The sequence below is a fragment of the Chrysoperla carnea genome, chromosome 1 (assembly GCF_905475395.1).
Source record: "Chrysoperla carnea chromosome 1, inChrCarn1.1, whole genome shotgun sequence".
In the NCBI taxonomy this organism is placed as follows: Eukaryota; Metazoa; Arthropoda; class Insecta; order Neuroptera; family Chrysopidae; genus Chrysoperla; species Chrysoperla carnea.
In genome coordinates, this window is record NC_058337.1 from 128,925,521 (window position 1) to 128,948,286 (window position 22,766).

The window sequence follows — 22,766 nt, forward strand, 5'->3', positions numbered from 1 at the left end:
TGGGACGTTTCAGTTCCAGATAAAAACCACGAAAACTGTGATACAAACTAATATATTTTCATCCATTTCTAGTAGGTCCCTAAGAATAATTTAGAATTAAAATTATTTTCTTGACATAATTACCATTCAAAGTTTCAGGAACGTGCAGGAACGTCCCTCGAACAAAATCGTATCTAAAGTGTCATGTGATTTATTTAGTACGATATAAAGGCCATAAATTAAACAAAAACAAGTGAAAACAAAGAATTGACTTAGTTAAAAATACCATGTATAGACAATGTTGATTACACTTTCACATTACACAAACATACATGATACATGTCACACATATATAACTGATATTACCATATATTACATACTATAAAATTTGCGCTCTCATGGGTAAACAGTGATGTTTACAAAAAAATGTTTCAAACAAAAGTTGTTTATTTTATTATAATGAACATTTTTTACATTTAAATTTTTGTTCTATCTCTAACGGTTTACAAGATGGGTCCTACGGACCCAACACCCAAATGACATACGATGCTCATTTACGAATATCTTGATATCTTTTTTCGTTTTTGAGTTATCGTGTACACAGACGGACAGACGAACAGACATCAGAAATGGACTAATTACGAGAATTTATGAAGACCTATACCAAAATTTTGCTCATAACATCAATATTTTTAAGCGTTACAAACTTGAGACTAAACTTAGTATACCTTGATATATTTCTATACCTGGTATAATCATGAAGTTTATTATTTCTTCTTGACTGGAAGATATTCGTATTGGAATTTAGTAACGAGTTCATGGTTTTTGTTTGATCCGGTAATTTTGGTACACCTTGTATAAAATGGATATTAAATGGATAGTTGAAAATGATGTTTTAATAAAATATATTTTACAATGGTTTGACGATGCTAAAGGCTGTGCATGTTAACAACCGTACATAAATTATCAATTAAAATAATTTGGTGTACATTAATACTCATAAAAATTAATTTTATGTTATCAAAATGAACAACGCAAATTTCCAGTTTAATTTATATTATTGTTCCACGATTTGCTTGAAAATATATACCTACTGATTAACGATATCACGGTAAGAAATGCATGACGTTAATTACAATGCTCGTATGGTAACAGACATTTTACCGTAAACAAAGACTGGATTAACAAGGCTAAAGTTCCCAAAATTTGGTCGTCATCTTTCGTTTTATTGTCTACTTGGGAGTACCATCACTATTATTGAAAACAAGTGAAATCATACAATTGATTGAGTTAATTGTTGAAATACCATGTATAAACAGTGTTTATTATTCTGTCACATCACACATACATACATGTCACACATATATAACATATTACCATGTAATACATACTATACAATTTGCGCTCTCACGGGTAAACAGGGATGTTTACGAAAAAATGTTTCAAACAAAAGTTGTTTATTTTTTGATAAGGAACATTTTTTACATTTTAAACTTTTGTTTTATCTCTAACGGTTTACAAGATGGGTCCTACGTACCCAAGACTCAATTGACCTATGTTGCTCATTTTCGAACTTGACCTCACTTTTTCTTTTCGTTTTTGAGTAATCGTGATGACAGACAGATAACCGGAAATGGACTAATTAGGTGATTTTATGAACACTAAGGCAAAATTTATTTAGTAGCATCAGTATTTTTAAGCGTTACAAACTTAGGACTAAACTTAACATACTTTGTATATTTCATATATACATGGTATAAAAATTTATGTTTCAAATTTGGTGTAAACATTAATAAACGTTAAACGTACAAATTTTTGTTGTTGTTGGGAATAAAAAATTTTTTTCAAACATATTATTTTTTTTTTAAAAACCACATTTTTCAAATCATTATCGTTACTTTACACACTCATGGATCAGTGATGGTACGTACATATCGTGATGTGGTGAATATATTTTGTTGTTTACATCGCAACGAACATTTATTAGTCCATATAAATACACATAACAATGGTCTATTGTGTTTACATAATATTTTTGAAGCACTAGTAAAATAAAACTCTATACAGTTCGATGAATTGGTCACCGACTCACCGCCATAACACAAACGAATGTGTTTTTTTTTTCAAGTATTTTTTTTTTTAAATGTGGAAAATTTTTCATTTATTGAATGGGGTTTTAAATATCTCAATACCTATTTGTTGGTGTATATTTGGTTGGTTTATTTATTGACTTCAGTACGAAATTATGTCAAGTATTTGTTTGTTTTTTTCTGGGTTTTGTTAGCACAAGCAAATTTAAGGTATAACGTCCGTTATAAGATAATTCATAAAAATATGCTGTGTGGGTAGATTTTAATGTATTATGGCTAATAGCTCGTCTTGTATTTAACGAATCAAAAAATCTTTAAAGATAAGACAGTTTGTTCTGACATCAGATTGAACTTGAAAGGTAAGAGATAGAATAACACTTTAAATTAGAAAGTTAATCCTCATAAAAAAATTACACTCTTTATTTAAAATTTATTTTTGAAAATCGTTAGCTTTCGAAGGAAATGTGATTTAAAAATATGTTATTATTGCCTATAATCGAAAGAAAACACGCAAGCTTTAGAAAAATTTTTTGACTCAAGTTATCAAAGACGATAAAGATCATTTGTTTGTATAAATAATTTTAAAGCTTGGGTAAATTTTCAAGATCATTTGAAGACCAAGGTCAAATGACCTTCAAACTAGAATTTCAGGTCAAAGTAATGGACACAAGCAAATGTCTTTTATTGCCCTTAAATATATGTGTTTTACCACCTTTTCCGCTGATAATTTCATTTATCAGTTCCTCAATTAATTTCAGAGACTGGGTGCACCTCCTTTATGCATATACCATGCATTGCACCAGCCCATCACAACTATTAATTAAAATAATTTTTGTTGCGACAGCGGGAATCTTACCCGTTGTTACCCCAGGACGGAATTGGTTATGCCTTAACCAACTGAGCTACTAGGGCGACTGTGAAAAGACTAAAAGTGAGGATAAAATTTTTCGATATCTGGAGTAATTTTCTAAATATCGAAAATTGAAAGTTTTGTCCAACTTTCGGTATTTCGAAAGCCAGGGTAGATATCGAAAAAATTTATTCTCATTTTTCGTTTTTTATTGTTAAGTTATAACATAATTCACAGTCGCCCTAGTAGCTCAGTTGGTTAAGGCATAACCAATTCCGTCCTGGGATAGCGGGTAAGATTCCCGCCGTCGCAACAAAAAATAATTTAATTAATAGTTGTTATGGGCTGGTGTAGTGCATGGTATATGCATGAAGGAGGTGCACTCAGCCTCTGAAAATAATCGAGGATCTGATAAATGAAATTATCAGCGGAAAAGGTGGTAAAACACATATATGGTATTACAATATTAAGACAGCTTTCGGAGGTAATGCTACAAAAAAAAAAGCTTTAGCCAAAATTTCAGACTTATATGGTTTTCTCATGAATGCCAGAACTAGACCAAATGAAATGGGACCACACGGGAAGCACCAGCTTTCAAATAAAAAAGAATCATCAAGATCGGTTCACCTGGTCGAAAGTTCGGAGGTAACAAACATTTAAAAAAAAAAAACAGTCTAATTGAGAACCTCCTCCTTTTTTTGAATTTGAAGTCGGTTAATTATCTAAAAAGAATTTAAACCACCAAGAATTTAAATAAAAATTACATAAATTTTCATATTTTTAATTATTTAAAAATATCCGAATGAAATAATTATAGAAATGTTCAAAAATAAAATAATATATTATTTTCTTCCTTCATTTTATAGTAAATGTATGATGGTTTGGTTAATGTAAATTTAATTACTAATATAATCGTTAGCGATTTCATTAAAATTAGTTGCACATACACACATTGAATATATACAGATAAAATGATTCTTTTAATATTTGAATAATACGAGTAATGAAGAAATTACTACTAAAGTATTAATACAGTGATTATCAAAAGTTTGGAACCACAAATTTAAAATCACAATTAAAAAGCCTTTTGCCGCAAAATGCTTTACCAGAAAGCACTATGATTAAGGTAGTACGAACACCAAGACAATTTTAGAAGGTTGAAATTATTTGTAACATATTTTCAACTTTCATGATGAATTTTGTTATAACTTAATGAATTTAGACGAAAAATAAGACTAAGTTTTTCGATATTTGCCTTGGTTTTCGAAATATCGAAAGCTAAATAATTATACAAAATTTTCAATTTTCGATATTTTAAAAATTACTCCCGATATCGAAAAATTGTTTTTTTTTTCTTTTCGTCTTATATTGTCAAGTTATAAAATAATTCACCATCAAAATTGAAAATATATATTTCTTTTGTGTTTCCACTACCGTGCTCATACATCCAAAATTAGTCGGGTACAACGGTTTTTTTTTTCAATAATTTATTAAGGTTTTAACCTTAAATATTTTTTCTTTGAATTTCCTAGATTTGAAAAATTCGAATCGTAAATCTCAGATATTTACATACACTCACTTTTTTGGGAACGCCCTTGACCAATCTATTTCTACTTAGAACTTTTGCCCGGTAGTGTACAAAAATACATACTTAGTTCACATATTCAAATAATGAAATGTTTATTTGTTATAAAAAGGAATAAGCTTGTCAGATTTAAAGTTTTTAACAAACACATTGAAAATAATACTTCTATTCTATACATTTTATAAAACATACGAGAAAATGTATGTATATCATGTTTTATGAATCATATTTATTATGAAGAAAAACTCACTCATTATGGCAGAACAAATTCCACTTAGCGAAAATTCACATAAATAGTTTAAACAATTAGAAGATCATTAATATTATAATAAAGATACGATTAGAAAAATAAAAATGATATTAACATATAAAACATACTATATAATTTGGGCCTAATTTACGCCCTCACGGGTAAACAATGAGGTTAACGAAATAAAGTTTCAAACAAAATATGTTTGAAACTTCCTTTTTTATATTTAAACTTTTGTTCTATATCAAACGGTTTACAAGATGGGTCCTACAGACTGAAGACCCAATTGAACGAATACGAACTCGACCTCATTTTTTACGTCCTGAACACGCTATAAAAATTTCAGCTGAATATTTCTTTTTGTTTTTAAATTATCGTGTTAACAGACGGGCAGACAGACGACCGAAAATGGATTAATTAGTGATTTTATGAACATCTATACCAAAATTTTGTTCGTAGCATCAATATTTTTAAGCGTTACAAACTTGGGACTAAATTTAGTATACCTTGATATATTTCATAGATCCATAGTATAACCGTGGGGGTTCTCATTTAAAAAATCGATTTTTCGACATTTAAAAAATCAATGTTCAAGGTTATCATTGGATTTCCAGTCAAAAAATACGTCGAATATTGGTATTTTTCATTTTTTTCCCCGCTGATTCTGCAATACCTCCAGAGTTTCCAAACATTTGGGACAACATGTCAAGATACATACAAAAATTGGAAATTAAATAAAAGCTTATCAAAATTGAATAATTTTAAAACACTATAAGTAATAAAAAAAAATCCAAATTTATTGTAAAATATTCAATAAACATAATGTACAAAATATTTAAATGTGATATTTTCCTTAGTGTTTTTCTCTTCAAAACGTACCATATTACAATACAAATACGAACGAAGACATACGACATTTGTGTAATAACGACGACAATTCGGTTTGTATAATAAAACCGGAAGACATTAGCACGGTTAAAGACAATTGAATTCCAACATCATCGTTTGAAATATGCCTTGTAACCATCGCACACACATCCTTTATACAGTCTAGATTCAAATGTAGAATTTGACAATAAGTTTAAAAGGCCTTGAAAAGACCCCACACACAATACATTGATTTTTGGTTTCGAATAAAATTTTTTGAAAACTGATATAGAAGACTAAGGCAGTTTGGATGATGCTGAACTAATGTTCTTATGGACTCAATGCTCAAAAACTCTTCCTATCCGAGCTACGACCCTTCAAAGGTTTTGCCTACATGAGATATTGACTACCATAATATGTACATACTTTTCAAAAAGAAAAAAACTTTCATGCAGTTAAAATTATTGTTTTTTTTTTTTTTTTAGTCGGTGTCAGCCAAAGAAACAGCTCTGACAGAACAGTTTGCTACATTAGCTCGGCTGACACCGACTCCAAAAATAACAATAATTTTAACTATACTTAATGTCACAAAAAATGCTCTTTTTACATATAATATTATATGTAATCTGATGCATTTTTTGTGCAATTGAGTATACATTATATTATCTTTATTTTTTACTTTTTAGTGCATATTAATTTATTTTGGAAAAGTTTTTCTTTTGAAGTCGGTTCTCTTTTTGTTAAAAGTTTTAACTAATTCGTCACTAAAAAAAATAATCATCGAAATCGTTTGGCTTGATATTGAGTTATTCGTCCTCTTGTCGTGCATACTTGCTGCAAATCTAAGACTTTTACGATTTTTTCATGGATGCCGTTGTCAGAACTGGACCAAAATGAAATGGGACCACATGGGAAACACCAGCTTTCAAACAGATAAAGAATCATCGAAATCGGTTTTCGTGATATTGAGTAATTCGTCCTCTTGTCGTGCATAATGAATGCAAATTTAAGTCTTTTATGGTTTTATCATGGATGTCGTGAATACAGTTGAATTGGAAACCTCCTTTTTTTTGGTTTGAAGTCGGTTAAAAAAGTTAACCGAAAACAAAGTCAATGTATTGTGTGCGGGGTCCGTTGGGAGACTGTTTGTTGTCAAGGTCATATCTAATAACTTTTTCCCTTAAAAAATTTTCATAGTCAGGGACTTATTTTTCAGAAAAAAGTCTTGACAAGAAATTCTCTCTCCAGCTGTTCTGAAATAACTATCAAATTCACAGCCTAATCCTTGACCCTATTATTTTCAATATGTGTGTTATGTGTGTATGAAAATGATAACATAGAATCACATAGAATACTAGAAAACAGACATAAAACCAAACCAACTCCATATTGTTCGAATCGAACATGAACTAGGTACTCTTCTTCAGTACTTTGTATGAGAATATATATGTAATTAAAATACTAGGAAACAATACATATTGCGATAAATGTCGTTACTTACATTTTGTTTGCTTTACAAGGCTTATCAAAATTTTTGTACTATTGGGTTTTCCAGCTAAGTGATATTCTATCTAGCGTTTTCATTACGAACCTACATCGAAAATAAACAATTGATAAATGTTTAGTTACCTGATCTAAATTAGAACTACTCAAAACAGATCAGCACCCTATATTTTATTTAGTACTAACTAGCTGTTAAACCCGCTTCGCTGGGTTGTTTTTGCACATTTAAATATCAAAATTGTTAAATGAAAAACTTTTTTTTTTTAATTCTCTCTGTGTGTACGGAACAGTAAGATTTTTTTGGCCGATCCCAATATTATGTCTACACTCTCTGTGTGTACGGAAAAGTAAGGGAAAGATCGATAGAAACCCATGGAACATTCCAGAATATTCGAGAAAATTCTAGAAAATTCGACAGAAACCCATGGAACATTCCAGATTGTTCGAGAAAGTTTGATAAAATTCAATAAAAATCCATACAACATTCGAGAATATTCGAGAAAGTTCTAGAAAATTCAATAGAAATCCATAGAACATTCCAGAATGTTCGAGAAAATTCTAGAAAATTCGATAGAAATCCATGGAACATTCCAGAATTTTCGAGAAAAATCGAAAGACATTTGCGCCATCTAGTGAAAATTGTACTATTGACAGTGGCGCCATCTGTTGAAAATTATTAGAACTATTTTTAATCTATTTTCTATGAATTCCTAGATCATTTTTAATTCCACCCCCACCAAACTCCCTTATTCACAATGGGAGCCTAAGGGCTACCCAATGACATAATCCCCTACCGAAGGTCAATGGTTAGTTTTAGGGAAAATCGGGGACATACAAACAAACACTCTCTTTTTATAATAATAATGGGGTTTAACCTCCGTTTCTCTGACATATACGCCTATAACAGAGGCCACCCACATCATTATTTGTGAATCTTTATTTATTTAATTACAAATTATATTTACAATTACATTTTTGATGTGGGGGACTCTCTTTTTATATATATAGATTATTATCGCCAGTTGGCGGGTTTGTAACTCCCACTTATGTGATAAATGAGAAGCAAAAGTGTAGGCTATCTGGGAGTCCAAATTGGAACTACTCAAAACGGGTCAGCATCTAGTTATAATTAGTAAGAATTATTATCGCAAGTTGGCAGTGTTGCAACTTCCACTTGTCAATACACATCAGTAGTTTTTAGATACTTACGTGTTTTATACACTTCAGTATGATTCGATTTAAAATAATTTAAATGATCGTTAGTTTTTTTGTTTCTAAGGAATCAAAATTGTTTTGTACTTTTAATTTTCTAAATATTTGCAAAAAATTTTCTCAAGTCAAAAATTAGAAAATAAATAATAAGGTATTCTACTATGTTTGTAAAAGTACTTCAAAATGTTGATATTCCTAATAAAAAGGCCACAATAGAATACATTTCGGCAAAATAAACACGCTTTCTTGTCATAAAATGAAATTAAATTTAAAATTTATTTTAATTCTCGCAAAAACGCTGTCAACCATTTTGGTGACATAATAATGGGAAAAACAACAGTCGTGTATGTAATTATTATATGTATAAATAAAGATGATGGTAACATAATCTTCAATTAATATGAAAGACATCAACAAATTAGTAATAAATGCATATTATTTTTGCCTCTATGATGTCACATCATGGCGGCTCGTGTTTAAGGTCACGTGATATACAGATTAAAAATAACTACTTTTAATTTTAATATAATAAAACAACAATGTGCTTTTATGACTCAAAATCAGAATATTTAAGTATATTTCTTCATAAATTTTATTGATTTAATTCAAAGAATGGGGTATATTCTTTGAATTAAATCAATAATAATTTTCAATTTTTGTTATTTTATTTCTATGGTGTTAAAATGTGTTTCTTGATGACTTCTTCAAGTCAGATTCTTAGAACTCCCTGTATAATAAGTATTTTCGAACGGCATATTAACGATAATATTATAATAATTTTGCACAATCTTTTCAAAATGTAATCATTTTATTACTCGACTGCACTGCAATGTGGTTTATGTGTTTAATCTAATTATTTGATACATATCAATATTGTTAATAACGAATTTTCTAAGATGTATTTACTTTATATTGCACTAGAGTTACCGCCACGCGATACAATTACCGCCAGATTGTGTAAAATTATATTATTTAGGTTAATTGTGATCTTATTAAGATGCTATCAACAACACTTTAAAAGATAGTTTCTTGAATTAGTTTGAGGGTGGTTTTTCATTAAATTGCTCTACCTTGAATGACTAATTTTCATTAGTCTACATGTAAATGGTATAATAAATGTCAAATTAAAATTATTGAAAAATAACAATTAATTAAACTTGTACAAATCATATTTTTAAATGTAAATTAACATAGTTACTTATTTAAATTTGTTAGAAAATAGTATTAAATTTTTAACGTAAAAACATACATGCAAAACATAGATTTATATGTGCATCCATACAATTATATAAATGAAGAAGCTTGTCGTTACCATGATAACTTCCTGAAATAAAAATCAAGCACGGAGCGAATATAAAAGTTTCAAAAAGTAGGAATCAGGCACACCTTTGAAGACATTTTTCTAATTAGGTCTGAACTTAAGAACGTTCATTCGGCAATTTACCGAATATAAATATTAAATTAATAATAATAATTGAAAATTTGATTTTTACCCATTTTTTGGTGTTTTCGAATTTTTTTAAAATACTTAAAGAGTGAAATTTTTTAAAACCCGTAGTTCAGACGATGGATAGACTTATATGGAAAATTCCCACCAAATTTCAAAGAAATTGGTCAAGTAGAACTTCAGATATCATGTCAACCACCTCTAAAAATATAATTTCAAGAAAAACGCGTTTATAGTTTCAGAGACAATTCCGACAGAGTAACTCGTATAGTAATATTGCTTACTTCGGATTTATCAGCGATCATACATTGGGCCTACTTCTACTTCACATGCAATGTCTTGCAAAATTATTTCTGCTAACCGAGCTGTTTTGTTTCATTTTGAAGCTAGCAGTACAGAGCGATCAATTCGTAATTCGTCACTAGAAAATCCGCTGTATCCCCGAAAATAATTTAAATTTTGAAAAATTCGTTTAAGGACGTATTCTTGAAGGTCTAACTTCTAAAAATATGCAGAAAAAAAATAGATTTCTTCAAATTTCTGGACCAGAATACTGCCTTTACAAGTTTCATGAAATTACGTCCGTAACAGTTTAAGGTAGTACCAGCATGGTATTTGCAGTTTCTATGTTAAAGCAATGGTACAATTTTTTTTTCGACAGAATTTAACGAAAAATTAAATTTAAGAAGTTAATAATGCTTACTATTAATTCCCAAAGTTTCAGAAATTTTGACCGTTTAAAATGGGAAATAATTATGACAACGTCCCAATTTCGATCAATTTACGTCAAAATTAATATCTCGAAAGTGAAAATTAATTTCTAAATTTTTTTTTTAGAATTTTATTGTATAAACATTTTTTTCTACTTTTTCTTCAATATATAATAATATCATAAAAAATAGGAGAGAGACCGGACATTTTACATGCTTTAAATGGGACATGACCCTCAAAATCGCGAACTTTGTCTTTAAATATCTCGCGATCTAAACGGTCAAAAATTATGAAATTTTAGGAATTCATAAATAAAGCTCTTATAAACCCGAGAAAAAAAATTCGGCCAAATCTGTCGAAAAGTGATTTCATGCTGGTACTACCTTAAGGAAACGAACTTAAGATTTGAATAACGATATTGGGTTTCTTTTAAGAATTCGGTAATTTATTAAATTTCGTCACAAATTTGAAAAAACTCAAACATGGAAGTTTCGAACAAAACTTTCTTTTTTTCGAGTCTTAATTTTGCATAAACGTAAAGTGCGAACTAGATTTTTGTTTTGTTTTTGGGAGGCATTCTTCAATTTCTGGAATCAGAAAAACCATCAAAATATAATCCAACAAATACGTTTAACGAGGTAACAATTTCTAAATCCCTATAAATCTATCTCCGTTGTTATTTGATTGATTTACAATATCTTTGTACAGACAGAATTAATGGCCGTGAACAAGTTTTTTAACTAACGGATACATTTTAGAAAATTTGTACGCAACACGTTTTATTATACAAAAAGCTTTGATAAATTCTTTTTTTTTCAAAAACGTAAGTGCCCTTTTTATTTAATATGAAACAAATATTGAATACAAAATTGGATTTTATTATACTGCGAGAACTGGTACTATGACGATGTCTAAAGAATAATATTATATACCGGTTGTGTGCGTGATTGTTGGGCATTACTTAAAATTTGAGAAAATATTAATATTTTGATATGGAATTAAAATACAGTGGAACTTAGATAACTCGAACCTCAAGGTAAATGCAAACAATTACGAGTTAATGAGTTTTTGACTTAACAAGTAGTTCTGAGATACAAAGGATTTAGTTGTTAAAATTTCGACTTAGAAAGGTGTGATTGTATTTTACTAACTAACTCGAGTTACAGAGAATAAATATGTACTATCAATACCTCGCAGAGAAATAACCTTTTTTACAAGTTACAATGTCTAAATATTTCGCGATATCGCGTATTTAGAGGTTCAACGAAAGAGAATGACATTTTTTTCAACTTACTGAAGATTAAGACTTAACGAGGTTCGAGTTATCGAGGTTGCATTGTATATTGCAATCACATTTGGGTGAGTAATATCTGGATAAGCGAGAAAATTCTACAAGTGAGAGTAATTTTCAGGTCCCGTTATTTTAACCTTCTAAAACTTGAAACATCCTTAAGATATAGTTATTACACACTCAAAAATAATACTTTTGCCTTGCCTCTTTTTTTTGGCAAACCTAAACAGCAACAGAATATCCATTTGAAGACGCAGCAGTTTAGATCAGCTTCATTCAAACGTTAAGTGATGTAACACGTTGGCGTGAACCAATCAGAACCACGTTTACGCCAGCATTTTACGTCACTTACCATTCGGAGGATCTTACGCATAATGTGATTGTATGCCCAATATGACGATACAGATCCTGTACACATACAATAAAGTACAGCATGTTGTTATTTGAAAAAGGTACATGTTGTCATCATCCATAAAAATTCACTTTTCATATAATATATGAAGTATATGTGCAGCACCACACATCATCAAATAATAACACATATGTTACATTTTTATAATACTACAAAAATGTGCGATTCCTCTTACTTCTTCAACTTCTTTCTTCAATAGTAGTCGCAGAAATAAAACACTTTTAACGGTCAAAATTCGAAAAATTTGCACAATAAGTCGGATGACAATTCAAAAACGAAAAATGATATCAAGTTGAAATTTTTACAGCGTGATCAGGTTGTAAAAAGTGAGGTGGAGTTCGTAAATAAGCAACATAGGTCTTGGGTCCGTTACCCATCTTGTAAACCGTTAGAGATAGACCAAAAGTTCAAATATAAGAAATGTTTCTTATAAAAAAATAAACAACTTTTGTATGAAACATTTTTTCGGAAACATCTGTCCGCCTATCATGATGACAGGCGGACAGACAGACAGACGAACAACCGGAAATGGACTAATTAGGTGATTTTATGAACACCTATAAAATTTTGTTCATACCATCAATAGTTTTAAGCGTTACAAACTCGAGACTAAACTTAGTATACCTTGAATATTTCATATACATGGTTTAAAAATATGCAATTTGCATAAATAATATGAATTTTATAATTGTATTTAAAAAAAACCGTAAATATACTAAATTCACAATTGGGTTACTAGTGATGAAAATGATTCCACACTTGTAACTCGGTTTTTGAGAGGAGTAACCAGGATAATTGATATCACCGTCGTCTCCTAGAATTTTCGGGAAATTCGTTATAAAATCGGTCCAAATTCGTTACTTGGACGATTATATAACGAATTTCCTGAAAAATTCAGGAGACGGCCTGGATACCGTTTACCCTGGACACTAGATATCTCAGACACTTATTTAAACTTGGAGTTTTCGCGAAATTCAGTATATAATCGATCCAAACTTGTTACTCGGGGGTTTTTGGGGTCGCTGAACACGAATGTCACGACATAATCGGATACCAGGTGTTTCGGAGACCAATTCGGTCTCGATATTCGTGCGCTACGACTCCAAAAAAAACCTGAATTACGAATTGGGACCGATTATATAACGAATTTCCCAAAAATTTCAGGAGACGACCTGGATACCGTTTACCATGAGCACTACACATTCTCATCACTATTAATCGAATTGTGAATTATTTACGGTTAATTTAGAATGCAATTATAAAATGCATTTTATTTATGCAACTTGCATATTTTTAATTTCTTAAAAATCAATTTAGGCTAAAAAATTTACTAATGCTTTAACGAATCGAATGCCGAAAATCGCATTCAAATCGGACTTACTGTTCATAATTTTGGCAATTTGACCGTTTTTAGTGTTTCGTTTTTGCCACTACTTACCTCTTCAACTTCTTTCTTCAATATTATTATATAAATGTAATAAAAAAATATGATGTGATTTTTGGTTGAATGTGAAGCACGAACTGATGATATATTCATAAAATACAAATTTTTATCTCAGACTTTCTTGGCTTTGTCAGGAAACACATTTTACAAATAGATTAAATAAAACACTATAATAAAAATTATTCACACAAATAGATTAAATACATTTAATCGCATAGATAATTAAATTTTACTTAAGAGAAAAATATATGAAAAACTTCATTAGTACTTTTGGTAGTAAAAAATAAATTATGAAATTTGATAAAAATTAAATTTTATGTAGAAGTATACTTAAATATTCTGATTTTGAGTCATAAAAGCACATAATTGTTTTATTATATTAAAATTAAAAGTCGTAATCTGAATACCGCATGACCTAAAACACCAGCCGCCATGATGTGACATCATATAGGCAAAAATAATATGCATTAAATACTAATTTGTTGATGACTTTTATAGTAATTGTAGGTTATGTTACCATCAACTTTATTTATACATATAATAATTACATACACGACTGTTGTTTTTACCAATATTTCGTCACCAAAATCGTAATTTTTAAATTGTATATCATGTGACCTAAAACACAAGCAGGCCCTGATGTGATGTCATATAGGTAAAAACTGTCGGTTCAGTGTTAACAGCTGGGTGCATATCTGTCAAATTTAACTGTGTTCGTAAACGTTTACCCGTAAGGTCGCAAATTAGTACAAAACATAGGTGTCCCTTTTTTTCCCAAACCATAAAAAATAGGGAAATGAAAATTTGCAGGTAGCTTCAACTAGTGGCTTTGTGAAACATTCTCGAAAAACAAAAAATAATTCTAGAAAATAACGCCACATTTGTTGATTTCTTCAATGACGTTATAATCTGTACTTAAATAAATCTCGTTTTTCAATTCACTCTGTATCAATTCCATTTTTGATTTAATGAATTGTTCAGATTAAAATGTCATGTTAAAACAGTAAAATTAAATAAGCAATCTAAGTTGAGATTAAAAAGGGTATTACCACTTTATTATATTACAGACCTAATAACACATACTTCGAATTTCTATTGTATTTCTAGGTGCATGACGATACTAGTGTTCAATGTATTAATTTAGGTAATCTTCGTTCGGTTTCCTCAAATAATGTCCTGTTAAGATTAATTGAATTGGAAAGTAGTAACTATAGAAAGTGAGGTTAGATATATTTTATTGTTTATGTATATTTATTTGATTTCATGTATGTTTTTATTAATGGGAAAATTTTCTATGTGAAAATGTTGTCATTAGAATTGTTTTTCTATGAACATAAGTTGGAATATAATAGATCGTAGATGTTATTCGAAAATTTGGGGATAATGGTGAACCTTTGACTAATGAGCAAATATTTCTTATTTGATATAGGTTCAAGAAAAATAAAGTATTATAAAGTAGATAAATTTTTCATTGCTTTTCTCTCAACACTTTTGAATCCGATCCATTGAAAAGCAGAGTGTCCGTCATTTCATCCCTGAACTAAAAAAAAGGAATGTTATAAGTTTGACCGCTATGTGTGTGTTTTTGTCTGTCTGTGGCATCGTAGCGCCTAAACGGATGAATCGATTTTGATTTTTTTTCTTCGAATGAAAGGTACTTTAATGGAGAGTGTTCTTAGCTATGTTTCAATGGCGAGTTTTGAGTTCGGTACGCGATAAAACTAAAAAATTGGCGATACCTGGTTCTTGGGCGGACTAAGCCAAATTCAACCCCCAACCGCATCTACAACCATGACAATCCCACATGGAAACGCCCCCGCCAAGCCCTCAATACATCCTCTTGCATATGCAAATTGTTGCATTGTTGATAGTGTCATCTGTAATTTTCACAAGAAAATCCAAAGTTGGTGTTTGGTTTGGTTCTATAAAATTGTGTTTTTCGCGTTTTTGGCTGTTCTGCAGCGATGACACTTAGCTAATTAAATTTCTTATGTTAAATTTTATCTGTTTACAAATTTTCATCAAAATCGTTTATCCCGAAAATTGAATTTATAAATACATAAATATATACCGTTTGTAAAGCATCTAGTTAGCCATTATAATATATTAAGTAAGAAGAGTTTTTATGGACGTTTTTATCTACAGGACAAAGAAAGACTCTTCAGACAATTCATTGTGTGTGATGCAACTTCCATTTAATCGAATGATATGATTTTGCGCGCATCACATACAATGAATTGTCTGAAGAGTCTTACTTTGTATTATACATAAGAACGCCAATAAAAACACTTCTAGTCCATAAAATATTAACGAAAGAAATATCCAAAATTCAGATGTATTAAAAAAAATTCTCGCAATGATCGTTTACTTTCGTACCAAAACTGCGAATGAAATTTTAAAATTTCAAACTTTCCACTGCATTTACAAATCATATTTGGAAACTATTAAAAAAATTTTTCTAAAAATTTGTTTATTCAAATGATATCAAACAAAAATAATTATACCATTTTTAATTTGCACAGTCATGAATATTCAATTTTGTTTGATAATACAAAAAAAAATCAGTCAAGCGTGTATCGATGACATTGTATAAGATTTTGTAGTTCATTTCTTAAATTGAAAATTATAGCTAAAAATTTGTATTTAATTGTTTTTGGGGGCATAATAAATTTTAGATTATTGCATAGCAAATTTTCCGCTTACAATAACATTTAAAATATATAAGAAAAGACACATGGCTTCTTGTTCTAATATTTAAAAACTAAATTCCATCCAAGGGAGGGAGAAGATTACAGGAAAGGCTACGGTAGGCTATAGGGAAAGAGGAAGGGGTCAAAGAGGCTGAAATTAAGCCACGTAGTTTATGAACGCTCCCTAATGACAATATGTTTTAATTTGTAGAAAATTACATGCTTATAAACACCAAATTTGATAAAATTCAATGGTAAGGTATCCTAAAAAACGTGGAAATGTGTAAGCATATTGAGAAGTGAGAATAATGAATATTATGTGTTTGTCCTCATTTATACGGTTTTTTTTTTTCGAGTCTATACGGATTATAAAGCTTCGTTTCTATAACTTTAACAAATGTGTAAAAAATTAATCAAATTAATTCACAATGAAAAACTGAATACTTTGAAAACAAACTGAATTTTAAACAGTTGTCGTGCATTCTATTCTAAGTTTGTTTTGCATATTCAAATCTCAATACGTATTTTTTTCTTCTATGGTTATCGGCAACAAATAGTTCAACTGATCTTCGTTTCTTTTATTTTAATTATTCTTGTTTTTTATTGTTGAATAATCCACCTGCTGGAGTAATTAGATTAATTAATAAATATTTGAACCGTAAACTTGTGAAATGAAATCTTTTTTATACCGAGCTGCAACTTTTATAGCGTGTTCAGGACGTAAAAAGTGGCTTTGAGTTCCTAAACGTACAACATAGGTCAATTGAATCATGGTAGCACGTTCCAAAATAAGTTTGATTCGAATTCCATACTAAGCCCATCCGGCATAATTAAGGAGGTCAAAGGAGTCAATTTGAAGGGGGAAGGGTTGTTCTTTAGAAAATACCTCGAAAAATTTCGATAATGAAAAAGTATTATCTAAAAAAGCTTTCTTTATAAATAGGTACTTATTGGTGTTAGGCACTGATACTTAACTTTGTCTTTACGGAGTATTTCAATAATTAATTCAGTAAATTTGTTTTTTTATCACATGTGGTTACTAATTCTATGGCCTGACGTAGTATTTGATAGGCACTTCAGACGGCTCTAAGAACAATATCCTTTTTTCTTTCAAACACCCTGTGTATAAAATCCTACACCAGGTCTTATATTCGAAAGAATCTCGCTTTAGCAATGAGGAAATATGAATGTCCAAATTACCGCCTGTCAATGAAATTGCAGATACCGTAATGCGATAGAGTGAAGCATTAAAACCACTGCAATTAAAACGTTAATAAACGCATGATTGTACATAAAAAATTAAATGGATCCAATTACCTGGTTTTGTTTCAAAAAAAATAAATTACATGTTTTATTTTTGTTTAAAAAAAAAAAAAAGCCGTAAACCATATTCTAACTAAACAACTCATTTTCATTAACTGAACATATTAAGGTAGTTCCTCCGCGACCGTCCAGTCAAAAAGTTTTGGACTAATACTATCATTCAGTGCATTAACTGTGCTATGACTATTATACATATACCATATATTATTTTCACAAGACTGTAGTTCCTCACTACTGTTTCTAGTATACATATAAACACACACACTATGACATATGCCTTTAACATTAGTCTTCATATCTTTTCCACAAAAATCATCGCTAAAACGAGTTATTTATTTAAGTTTTTTATCGAAACTATATGGTAAATAATTTTTATTTTTATTTATATATTTTCTAAATATAGTATTCTACATTATATTAGTTTTTCATAGAGATGGACGTCATTCATTGGTAAATAAATATAATATTTGTAAATTTGTGTATTTTTATACACTTCTCCCATGTACACGTACAAATTGCGTCACTTTTAATTGCTAATATCTCATGTATGGCATGGTAAATCATCTTCTAATTTTAACAGCATGTGTATTATGAATTAAATATTTTATATTCTGAGTTTTGAGAAATTCTTGGAATATCACTTTCGTGTAGGTACTACCTTAACAGAGTGTTACAAAAAAATTGAAGGTAGAATGGAAAAAACAAAACTTTTATACATCATCTTAGTGTATTCCTCTGAAATTGAGACGAAAAATTGTTCTCGAAGTTCAAGTTTCAAGTTCTCTTTGAAAAAAGAACTATTTTTTTTAGGTCATTTTAAAAAAAAATTTTCTGAAAGCAATTTAAGCAATCGTTCTTCATTCGGAATTTTGAACAATATCTCAGAAATTGTTAGTCTGAATCATCAAATGAACTCGCTTCGTGGATCAGAATTATCTTATGTAATGAGTTTTATCGAAATTAGAGGCAAATTTTTTTGTTCAATCCAACACAATTTGGGTTTTTTGTTCGTTATTTTGATTAAAAAAAATTCATAATTTGAGTTTATCTGTAAAATGGGAGGTTTTTGAGGTCAACTAATGAGTTTTTTCTCTGCGAAAATTTGAGATTTTTCTTTCACGCGATCTGAAAAATGTTAACATGGTCGAAAATTTAAGGTTGATCGGACAGTATCTACATTATAATTTTACAGTACACTCTAAAAAATTGTTTTAAATTTAGATAGCATCCATCTAATACCATTAGTAATCAGATTTACGTAAATATTTAATTAACGAAAATAATAAATAATCGTCTTTTGTTCCAGTCTGTTTTGGCGTGCGAATTTTTGATGTTTTTAATTAACACGGTATTCTGGTCTAGAAATTTGAACTCTATCGAAATTTTTTCTCAAACTTAACACGCGTTTTTCTCGAAATTACTTTTTTCGAGGTGGTTGCCTTGATATCTCAAGTTTTATCCGACTAATTCCTTTGAAATTTGATGGGAAATTTTCTTTATAAATCTCTCTATCGGCTCTGCAATTTTTATCTATATATATGCCTTATATGTAAGATCAACCTTAACCGAAGGTCAAAAGAATTTGATGTCCGTTTTTTGACATTTTAAAAATTACAATTATCAAAGTGTCCGCCCTGCTTTGTTGAATGTCGCACAAAATGGTTTTTAAATTATTTTTTTTCGCTTACTGCGTAATTAAAAACAAGTCCGCAGAAATAATAATAAAGCCCCTCCTGTGAAAATTTTTGTATTTTAACTTGTTATACATTGGACAATACCCTCTCAAAATTTCCAACCTTTTTTAATAACTGTCAAATTCTAAGCCTCGCCCCAGACCAGAAGGTAGAGATACACATTCTGTGAGATGTGTGTGTGTGTGTGTGGGTGTAAAATACATCCCTGATTGTGATAAGTGAGTCAAACCTGTGTGTTGTGTGCATATAAAGTCACTAATTAATGTTGATTATCCAAACAGAATTTTCAACTAAAATTTTCACAATTATTGTGTATTTTGTGTCTAGTGAATGGATATGTTGGATATATAACTACATTTATTTATATGTAAATAAAATTTTATGTCAATGTTGGTTGGATATTATTCATGTACTACTACTGTGTTAGTCACTAGTCAGTATCTACAACTATGTATTAACGTTTAATTCAATACGAATTTACTGGGTGTGTAACGAAACATTAGGCAATATCAATCATTGTTCATGTGAGTACGACCTTTATGGTCCACACATCCAACATTCCAGATGATGAAAATGACTTTCTATGACTGTTACAGAAGTTGTTTGATGTCAAATTTGACATATTACTCATAAAAATGTAAAATTAGACTTGATACCATTACAAAAATTGAAAGTGAAATTAAAATTGATTAAAAAACGAAGAAGTTTTCAAAGATTGTTTCCCATCTCTTTTTAGCAATACAAAGTTTTATATGTAATCTCTATGGGAATATCGGACAATGACGTCACTACCTATATCTTCCTCTTTGTTTAATTAGGAATTTTAAACGTTCATATTTTGCGTACTTCTAAACATTTTCAAAAACTAATTTCACTTTTCTGCCCGTAAAGTGAATATTCTTAATCTGAAGTGATTATTCACTGGTGAAACACGACTTCGAATTTAGGGGAAAAACAAGTGTTTTCCACATTAAAGGGCAAATTTCTCGAAAACGTGACTTGCTGAAACGCTCAAATTCGTATTCAGCACGCCAAAAACCCTAAATTTTCTTTAAAATAAAAAAAATTAAAATCGGTTTATCCGTTTAGGAACTATGATGAGACAGACAGACACGCAAATACGTCAAACTTATAACACCTCTCTTTTTAGTCGGGGGGTTAAATAATGGTAGCAGCCTGAATGCTGACGCACAAATAATTTATGAGGCGGTAAGTCCTGATTCCTCCCTACATGTTTTTCACAATTCATTGTACAAATAATTTGGTTCTTTCTACCAAGACTACTCACAAAACTTAGCAACCATCACTTATTAAAATAATAGATTATCAAGACAAGCGAGAACTAATAGTATTCGAAGTTAGACGTAATGGCCATGTTTTACTTTTGATGTACAAAGAGTCCAATTAAAAAAAATTTTTTTTCTCATAAACATATTAAGGCTTTTGAAAATCCGATTTTTCAAAATGAAAACTACTATTGTCCATCAAAAGTGCCTTTTAATGCAAAATCATCACTCATAACCTAAATTTTATTGACACATCCTAAACAAACATTATTAGAGTGGTTATATTTATTTCCAGTCCAAAATGATGATAACAACCCTCTTTTATTGTCATCTATTGGACACACTTGTTTGTTTAAAAAATTTGTTTTATTGCTCATTAATATAAATTGAATATTGAATTATTTTATACACCTACTTTGTGGCTTTTTATTTTTGTAAATTTAACGAACCTTAGTTAACGCATCAATGCTAATTCTACGCTTTTGCTAATAACACTTCAGATTATAAATTAACAAAAGCACTCAAGTTGAATATCAAAGTTAAAAATACATTTTAATAGGTTGGCTGATAAGTCCCCGGTCTGACACATAGATGGCGTCGCTAGTATTAAATGCATATTATTTTTATATAGTACCAACCTTCAAATGATTCGTGTCAAAATTTGACGTCTGTAAGTCAATTAGTTTGTGAGATAGAGCGTCTTTTGTGAAGCAACTTTTGTTATTGTGAAAAAAATGGAAAAAAAGGAATTTCGTGTTTTGATAAAATACTGTTTTCTGAAGGGAAAAAATACAGTGGAAGCAAAAACTTGGCTTGATAATGAGTTTCCGGACTCTGTATTTTTTCCCTTCAGAAAACAGTATTTTATCAAAACACGAAATTCCATTTTTTCCATTTTTTTCACAATAACAAAAGTTGCTTCACAAAAGACGCTCTATCTCACAAACTAATTGACTTACAGACGTCAAATTTTGACACGAATCATTTGAAGGTTGGTACTATATAAAAATAATATGCATTTAATACTAGCGACGCCATCTATGTGTCAGACCGGGGACTTATCAGCCAACCTGTTAAAAGCCTACACATAAAACTTAGTTTGTTTGTAAAAAAATTTTCTATAACTGAGAAGCCAGTTGGAATAAAAGCGAAAGTGTCTTAATGACTTTGAAAATTTTGTTGATGTTGTTTACAGTAACTCAAGTACTTTTAAAATCTCTTAAAACAAGTCAAAATAAACTATTGACTCAGTTAATTGTTTAAATACTGTACAGACAGTATCGATTATCTACCATATCTTTGTATTATAAATTAGAGAAGATTAAAACAAGTGAAATTTTCAAAATTAAGAACACTATAAGCCTGTTTCCTGGGAAGATTAAAAATAAATTCTCTAGATGGCAGGATATATTTGTACCCCCCCCCCTAAATGTTGCCATCTAGTGGATCTTTTTTAATTTTCCCAGGAAAAAGGCTAATTAAATTATTTTTTTCCTTAAAGTGCCTTAACTCGTTGAGTATTTTTTCGTTGTTCTGGGTACGGAACTAACTCACAGTTGAAACATAGCTAAGAACACTATCCATTTAATTAATTCGCAAACGAAACCAAAAAAAATCAAAATCGGTTCATTCGTTTAGGTGCTACAGTGCTACAGACAGACAGGCAGATACACATATAGCGATCAAACGTATAACACCTCTTTTTTGGTTTGAGGGCTAAAAAAACAAAAATATTTCTGTCAACTAACCTCCCCCCTCCTTTTTATATTATCCGACAGGTCTGGTGTGAAATTATAATCATTAGACGAATTATTTTGAAGCTACCCACAAATTTTCAACCTTAAATCTTGTCAAGTTTCAAATAAAATGAAAATTTATTCTCTAGCCTAATTTGCGCCCTCGCGTGTAAACAAAAACGTTCACGAAAAAATGTTACAAACAAAAGTTGTCTATTTTTGTATACGGAACATTTTTTAAATTTAAATTTTTAGCTTGATATCTCTTTTCTTTTTTGAATTACCGTGTTACCGTGTTGAATTATTTTTTTTGAATTACGGATAGACAACCTTAAATGGACTAAATATGGAATTTTATTAACATCAAAATTTTGTTGGTATCATCAATATTTCTAA

The 22,766-nt window shown here is 29.9% G+C and overlaps 1 protein-coding gene across 4 annotated transcripts in view; it reads right to left on the reverse strand.

Annotated features, from left to right (window-relative positions):
• The window catches only part of LOC123290996 (KH domain-containing, RNA-binding, signal transduction-associated protein 2-like), a 42,963-nt gene that overhangs the window by 19,010 nt on the left and 1,187 nt on the right, over nucleotides 1-22,766 (reverse strand). The window lies entirely within an intron of this gene.